This window comes from Triticum urartu, chromosome 2A (genome assembly GCF_056163025.1).
Source record: "Triticum urartu cultivar PI428250 chromosome 2A, HENAU_Tu73, whole genome shotgun sequence".
Taxonomy (NCBI): domain Eukaryota; kingdom Viridiplantae; phylum Streptophyta; class Magnoliopsida; order Poales; family Poaceae; genus Triticum; species Triticum urartu.
The window spans coordinates 211731568-211739641 of NC_141874.1; positions in this window are offsets into that span (position 1 = coordinate 211731568).

Below are 8074 nucleotides of genomic sequence, written 5' to 3' on the forward strand. Positions count from 1 at the left end.
CAAGATCATAAGAAGCACTATCACCCCAATCATGATCATTGCAACAAGTAGAGGACATAGAAAAACTAGCATCCCAAGCTTAGGGCTTTGCATATTATTAGCACAATTTACATCAATAGAATTTATAATAAAATCATTGCAATCATGCTTTTTATTCAAAGATCTATCGTGAATCGCTTCATAAAGTAATTCATCACACTTTTCAGATTCATGAATTTCAAGCAAAACCTCATAAAGATAATCTAGTGCACTCAACTCACTAGCAATAGGTTCATCATAATTGGATCTCTTAAAGAGATTATCAAGTGGATGAGGATCCATAAACTTTTAACAAGCGAAGATGCAAGCAAAAAGAAGGTACATGGTAACACAAGCAAACAAAAGATCGAACGGAAGAAGGGTGAAGAAAAGGTGAAGGTGAAGTGGGAGAGAGGAAAACGAGAGGCAAATGGCAAATAATGTAATGCGAGGGAGAAGTATTTATGATGGGTACTTGGTATGTCTTGACTTGAGCATAGATCTCCCCGGCAACAGCGCTAGGAATCCTTCTTGCTACCTCTTGAGCATGCGTTGGTTTTCCCTTGAAGAGGAAAGTGTTGGAAATATGCCCTAGAGGCAATAATAAATTAGTTATTATTATATTTCATTGTTCATGATAATTGTTTATTATCCATGCTAGAATTGTATTGATAGGAAACTCAGATACATGTGTGGATACATAGACAACACCATGTCCCTAGTAAGCCTCTAGTTGACTAGCTCGTTGATCAATAGATGGTTACGGTTTCCTGACCATGGACATTGGATGTCGTTGATAACGGGATCACATCATTAGGAGAATGATGTGATGGACAAGACCCAATCCTAAGCCTAGCACAAGATCGTGTAGTTCGTATGCTAAAGCTTTTCTAATGTCAAGTATCATTTCCTTAGACCATGAGATTGTGCAACTCCTGGATACTGTAGGAGTGCTTTGGGTGTGCCAAACGTCACAACGTAACTGGGTGGCTATAAAGGTGCACTACGGGTATCTCCGAAAGTGTCTGTTGGGTTGGCACGAATCGAGACTGGGATTTGTCACTCCGTGGAACGGAGAGGTATCTCTGGGCCCACTCGGTAGGACATCATCATAACATGCACAATGTGACCAAGGAGTTGATCACGGGATGATGTGTTACGGAACGAGTAAAGAGACTTGCCGGTAACGAGATTGAAAAAGGTATCGGGATACCGACGATCGAATCTCGGGCAAGTATCGTACCGATAGACAAAGGGAATTGTATACGGGATTGATTGAATCCTTGACATCGTGGTTCATCTGATGAGATCATCGTGGAGCATGTGGGAACAAACATGGGTATCCAGATCCCGCTGTTGGTTATTGACCGGAGAGTTGTCTCGGCCATGTCTGCATGACTCCCGAGCCCGTAGGGTCTACACACTTAAGGTTCGATGACGCTAGGGTTATAAGGAAAGTATCTATGCAGTTACCGAATGTTGTTCGGAATCCCGGATGAGATCCCGGATGTCACGAGGAGTTCCAGAATGGTCCGGAGGTAAAGATTTATATATGGGAAGTCCCGTTTTGGTCACCGGAAAAGTTTCGGGTGCTATCGGTAACGTACCGGGACCACCGGGAGGGTCCCGGGGGTCCACCAGGTGGGGCCACCAGCCCTAGAAGGCTGCGTGGGCCAAGTGTGGGAGGGGACCAGCCCCAGGTGGGCTGGTGCGCCCCCCACCAAGGCCCAAGGCGCAAGGGAGAGTGGGAGGGGGCAAACCCTAGGTCCAGATGGGCCTTAAGGCCCACCCTAGGTGCGCCCCCCTCTCTCCCACCATGGCCGCCACCCTAGATGGGTTTTGGGGCTGCCGCCACCCCTAGGGAGGGAACCCTAGATGGGGGCGCAGCCCCTCCCCTTCCCCTATATATACTTGAGGTATTGGGGGCTGCAAGACACACGAGATCATCTCCCTCTTGGCGCAGCCCTACCTCCCTCCCTCCTCGTCTCTCGTAGTGCTTGGCGAAGCCCTGCTGGAGTTCCGCGCTCCTCCACCACCACCACAACGTCGTGCTGCTGCTAGACGGAGTCTTCCCCAACCTCTCCTTCTCCCCTTGCTGGATCAAGGCATGGGAGATGTCACCGTGCTGCACGTGTGTTGAACGCGGAGGTGCCGTGGTTCGGCGCTTAGATCGGAATCAACCGCGATCTGAATCGCTACGAGTACGACTCCTTCATCCGCGTTCTTGCAACGCTTCCGCTTAGCGATCTACAAGGGTATGTAGATGCACTCCCCTTCCCCTCGTTGCTAGATTACTCCATAGATTGATCTTGGTGATGCGTAGAAAATTTGAAATTTCTGCTACGATCCCCAACAGTGGCAACATGAGCTAGGTCTATGCGTAGTTTCTATGCACGAGTAGAACACAAGTTGTTGTGGGCGTCGATTTTTTCAATTTACTTGCCGTTACTAGTATTATCTTGATTCGGCGGCATCGTGGGATGAAGCGGCCCGGACCGACCTTACACATACTCTTACGTGAGACAGGTTCCACCGACTGACATGCACTAGTTGCATAAGGTGGCTAGCGGGTGTCTGTCTCTCCCACTTTAGTCGGATCGGATTCGATGAAAAGGGTCCTTATGAAGGGTAAATAGAAATTGGCATATCACGTTGTGGTTTTGGCGTAGGTAAGAAACGTTCTTGCTAGAAACCTATAGCAGCCACGTAAAAACTTGCAACAACAATTAGAGGACGTCTAACTTGTTTTTGCAGCATGTGTCGTGTGATGTGATATGGCCAAAAGGATGTGATGAATGATATATGTGATGTATGAGATTGATCATGTTCTTGTAATAGGAATCACGACTAGCATGTCGATGAGTATGACAACCGGCAGGAGCAATAGGAGTTGTTTTAATTTATTTATGACCCGCGTGTCAACATAAACGTCATGTAATTACTTTACTTTATTGCTAAAGCGTTAGCCATAGTAGTAGAAGTAATAGATGATGAGACAACTTCAAGAATACATGATGATGGAGATCATGATGATGGAGATCATGGTGTCATGCCGGTGACAATGATGATCATGGAGCCCCGAAGATGGAGATCAAAAGGAGCAAATGATATTGGCCATATCATGTCACTATTTGATTGCATGTGATGTTTATCATGTTTTACATCTTATTTGCTTAGAACGACGGTAGCTTAAATAAGATGATCCCTCGTAATAATTTCAAGAAAGTGTTCCCCCTAACTGTGCACCATTGCGAAGGTTCGTTGTTTCGAAGCACCACGTGATGATTGGATGTGATAGATTCTAACGTTCGAATACAACGGGTGTAAGCCAGATTTACACACGTAATACACTTAGGTTGACTTGACGAGCCTAGCATGTACAGACATGGCCTCAGAACATGGAAGAACAAAAGGTCAAGAATGAGTCGTATATAAGATACAATCAACATGAAGATGTTCACCGATGTTGACTAATCCGTCTCACGTGATGATCGGACACGGCCTAGTTGAATCGAATCATGTTTCACTTAGATGACTAGAGGGATGTCTATCTGAGTGGGAGTTCATTAAATAATTTGATTAGATGAACTTAATTATCATGAACATAGTCTAAATTGTCTTTGCAAATATGTTGTAGATAAATAGCTCACGTTGTAGCTCCCTGTTTCAATACGTTCCTAGAGAAAGACCAATTTGAAAGATATTGTAAGCAATGATGCAGATTGGGTCCGTAGTCCGAGGAGTGTCCTCACTGCTACACAGAAGGCTTACGTCTTTGATGCACCGCTTGATGTGCAAACCCCTACAATGCCGTATGTGGATGTTGTGCACCATACTTTACAGCTTAGAATCGGGATTCCAATGACGTTTTGAACGCCATAAGACATATGAGATGTTCCAAGAGCTGAAATTGGGATTTCAGGCTCATGCCCGTGTTGAGAGGTATGAGACCTCTGACAAGTTCTTTTGCCAACAAGATGGAGGAGAATAGCTCAGCTAGTGAGCATGTGCTCAGAATGTCTGGGTGCTACAATCACTTAAATCAAGTGGGAGTTAAACTTCCAGATAAGATAGTGATTGATAGAGTTCTCTAGCCACTATCACTAAGCTACTAGATCTTCGTGATGAACTATGACATGCAAGGGATGGAGTTGATCCCGGAGCTGTTCGTGGTGCTTAAGACCGCAAAAGGTAGAAATCAAGAAGGAGCATCAAGTGTTGATGGTTTAACAAGACCACTAGTTTCAAGAAGGGCAAGGGCTAGAAGGGAAACTTCATGGATGGCAAACCAGTTGCCGCTCCAGTGAAGGAACCCAAGGTTGAACCCAAACCCGAGACTAAGTGCTTCTATTGTAAGGGGAACAGTCACTGGTAGCAGAATTACCCCAAATGCACGGTAGATAAGAAGGCTGGCAACTTCAACAAAGTATATATGTGTTATTAATGTGTACCTCACTAGTACTCCTGGTAGCACCTGGGTATTGGATACCGGTTCAGTTGCTATTATTGGTGACTTGAAGCAAAAGCTACGGACTAAACGGAGACTGGCTAAGGGTGAGGCGATGATGTGTGTTGGAAGTGTTTCCAAAGTTGATGATATCACCATCGCACGCTCCATCTGCCTTCGGGATTAGTATTGAACCTAGATAAATGTTATCAGGTGTCTACATTGAGCATGAATATGATTAGATCATGTTCATTGCAGTACGGTTATTCATTTAAGTTAGAGAATAATGGTTGTTCTGTTTACATGAATAATACCTTTCATGGTCATGCACCCTATGTGAATGGTTCAGTGAATCTCGGTCGTGGTAATACACATGTTCACGCCAAAAGATGTAGATAGTACCACTTTCTTGTGGCACTGCCGCTTAGGTCATATTGGCGTAAGATGCATGAAGAAACTCCGTGTCGATGGATGTTTGGAGTCACTTGATTTTGAATCGCTTGACACATGCGAGCCATGCCTCATGGGCAGGATGACTAAGACCCCGTTTTCAGGTACAATGAAATGGGCAAGTGACTTGTTGGAAATCATACATGCTGATGCGTGTGATCCAATGAGAATTGAAGCGTGTGGTGAATATCGCTATTTTCTCATCTTCACTGACGATTTGAGTAGATATAGGTATATTTACTTAATGAAGCACAAGTCTGAAACATTTGAAAAGTTCAAGCAATTTCAGAGTGAAGTTAAGAACCATCATACCAAGAAGATCAAATTCCTACGATCTGATCGATGAGAATTTCTGAGTTATGAGTTTGGCAATCACTTAAGACATTGTGGAATTGTTTCGCAGTTGAAGACACCTGGAACACCACAGCGTAATGGTGTGTCCGGACATCATAATCGAACCTTATGAGATATAGTGCGATCTATGATGTCTTTTACCGATCTACCGCTATTATTTTGAGGTTATGCATTAGCGACAGCTGCATTCACTTTAGATAGGACACCATCTAAGTCCGTTGAGATGACGTCGTATGAATATGGTTTGACAAGAAACCAAAGTTGTCGTTTCTTAATGTTTGGGGCTGCGATGCTTAAGGCTTCAGCCGGAGAAGCTCGAACCCAAAAGCGGACAAAATAATCTTCATAGGATACCCAAAGGTGACAGTTGGGTATACCTTCTATCTCAGATCCGAGGGAAAATTGTTTGTCGCTAAGAACGGGTCCTTTCTCGAGAAGGAATTTCTCTCGAAAGAATTGAGTGGGAGGAAGATAGAACTTGATGAGGTTGTCGAACCTTTACTTCAACTAGAGAGTGATGCAACACAGAAAGATGTTCTCTGTGGCGCCTACGTCTGTTGAATAGGAAGTTAATGATAGTGATCATGAAGCTTCGGATCAAGTTGCTATAGAACCTCGTAGGTCGACAAGGATATGTACTACTCCTGAGTGGTATGGTAATCCTGTCTTAGATATCATGTTGTTAGACAACAATGAACCTACGAGCTATGGAGAAGCGACGGTGGGCCCATATTCCGACAAATGGTTAGAAGCCATGAAATCCGAGATAGGATCCATGTATCAGAACAAAGTATGGACCTTGGTGGACTTGTCCAATGATCGGCAAGCCATTGAGATAAATGGATCTTTAAGAAGAAGACAGACGTGGGCGGTAATGTTACCGTCTATGAAGCTCAACTTGTGGGAAAGAGTCTTTTCACAAGTTCAAGGAGTTGACTACGATGAGAATTTCTCACCCGTAGCGATGCTTAAGTCCGTCGGAATCATGTTAGCATTAGCTGTATTTTTCGATTATGAAATCTGACAGATGGATGTCAAAAACAAGTTTTCTTACCAGTTTTCGTAAGAAAGACTTGTATGTGATACAATCAAAGTTTTGTCGATCCTAAGGATGCTAAAAGGTATGCTGGCTCCAGCGATCCTTCTATGGACTAGAGCAAGCATCTCTGAGTCAGAATATATGCTTTGATGGAGTGATCAAAGCTTTTATGTTTATACAATGTTTGCTAGAAACTTGTATTTACAAGAAAGTGAGTGGGAGCACTACAACATTTCTGATAAGTATATGTGGATGACATATTATTGATTCGAAATGATGTAGAATTTCTGGAAAGCATAAACGGTTGTTTGAAGAGTGATTTTCAAAGGAAGACCTGGATAAAGCTGCTTACATATTGGGCATCAAGATCTATAGAGATAGATCAAGACGCCTGATGATACATTCAAAGAACGCACACCTTGACATGTTTTTGAAGGAGTTCAAAATAGATCAGTCAAAGAAGGGGTCCTTACCTGAGTTGTAAGGTGTGAAGTTGAGTAAGACTCAAAGATTGACCACAGCAGAAGAAAGAGGAAGGACGAAGGTCGTCCCCTATGCTTTTGTCATAGGCTCTATACGGTATGCCATGCTGAGTACCGCACCAGATGTGTGCCTTGCCACATGTCTGGCAAGAGGGTACAAAGGTGATCTAGGAGTGGATCACCAGATAGCGGTCAAAATTATCCTTAGAGGAACTAGGAAATGTTTCTCGGTTATGGAGGTGATAAAGAGTTCGACGTAAAGAGTTACGTCGATGCAAGCTTAACACCTATCCGGATAGCTCTGAGTAGAGATACTGGATATGTATAATGGAGCAACAATTTGGAATAGCTCCAAGTGGAACGTGGTAGCAACATCTACGATATGACATAAAGTTTTGCGAAATACATAGGGATCTGAATATTGCAGACCCGTTGACTACAACCTCTCTCACAAGCATAACATGATCAAACCCAGAACTCACTGAGTGTTAATCACATAGTGATGTGAACTAGATTATTGAGTCTAGTAAACTCTTTGGATGTTGGTCACATGGCGATGTGACCTGTGAGTGTTAATCACATGGCGATGTGCACTAGATTATTGACTCTAGTGCAAGTGGGAGACTGTTGGAAATATGCCCTAGAGGCAATAATAAATTAGTTATTATTATATTTCATTGTTCATGATAATTGTTTATTATCCATGCTAGAATTGTATTGATAGGAAACTCAGATACATGTGTGGATACATAGACAACACCATGTCCCTAGTAAGCCTCTAGTTGACTAGCTCGTTGATCAATAGATGGTTACGGTTTCCTGACCATGGACATTGGATGTCGTTGATAACGGGATCACATCATTAGGAGAATGATGTGATGGACAAGACCCAATCCTAAGCCTAGCACAAGATCGTGTAGTTCGTATGCTAAAGCTTTTCTAATGTCAAGTATCATTTCCTTAGACCATGAGATTGTGCAACTCCTGGATACTGTAGGAGTGCTTTGGGTGTGCCAAACGTCACAACGTAACTGGGTGGCTATAAAGGTGCACTACGGGTATCTCCGAAAGTGTCTGTTGGGTTGGCACGAATCGAGACTGGGATTTGTCACTCCGTGGAACGGAGAGGTATCTCTGGGCCCACTCGGTAGGACATCATCATAACATGCACAATGTGACCAAGGAGTTGATCACGGGATGATGTGTTACGGAACGAGTAAAGAGACTTGCCGGTAACGAGATTGAAAAAGGTATCGGGATACCGACGATCGAATCTCGGGCAAG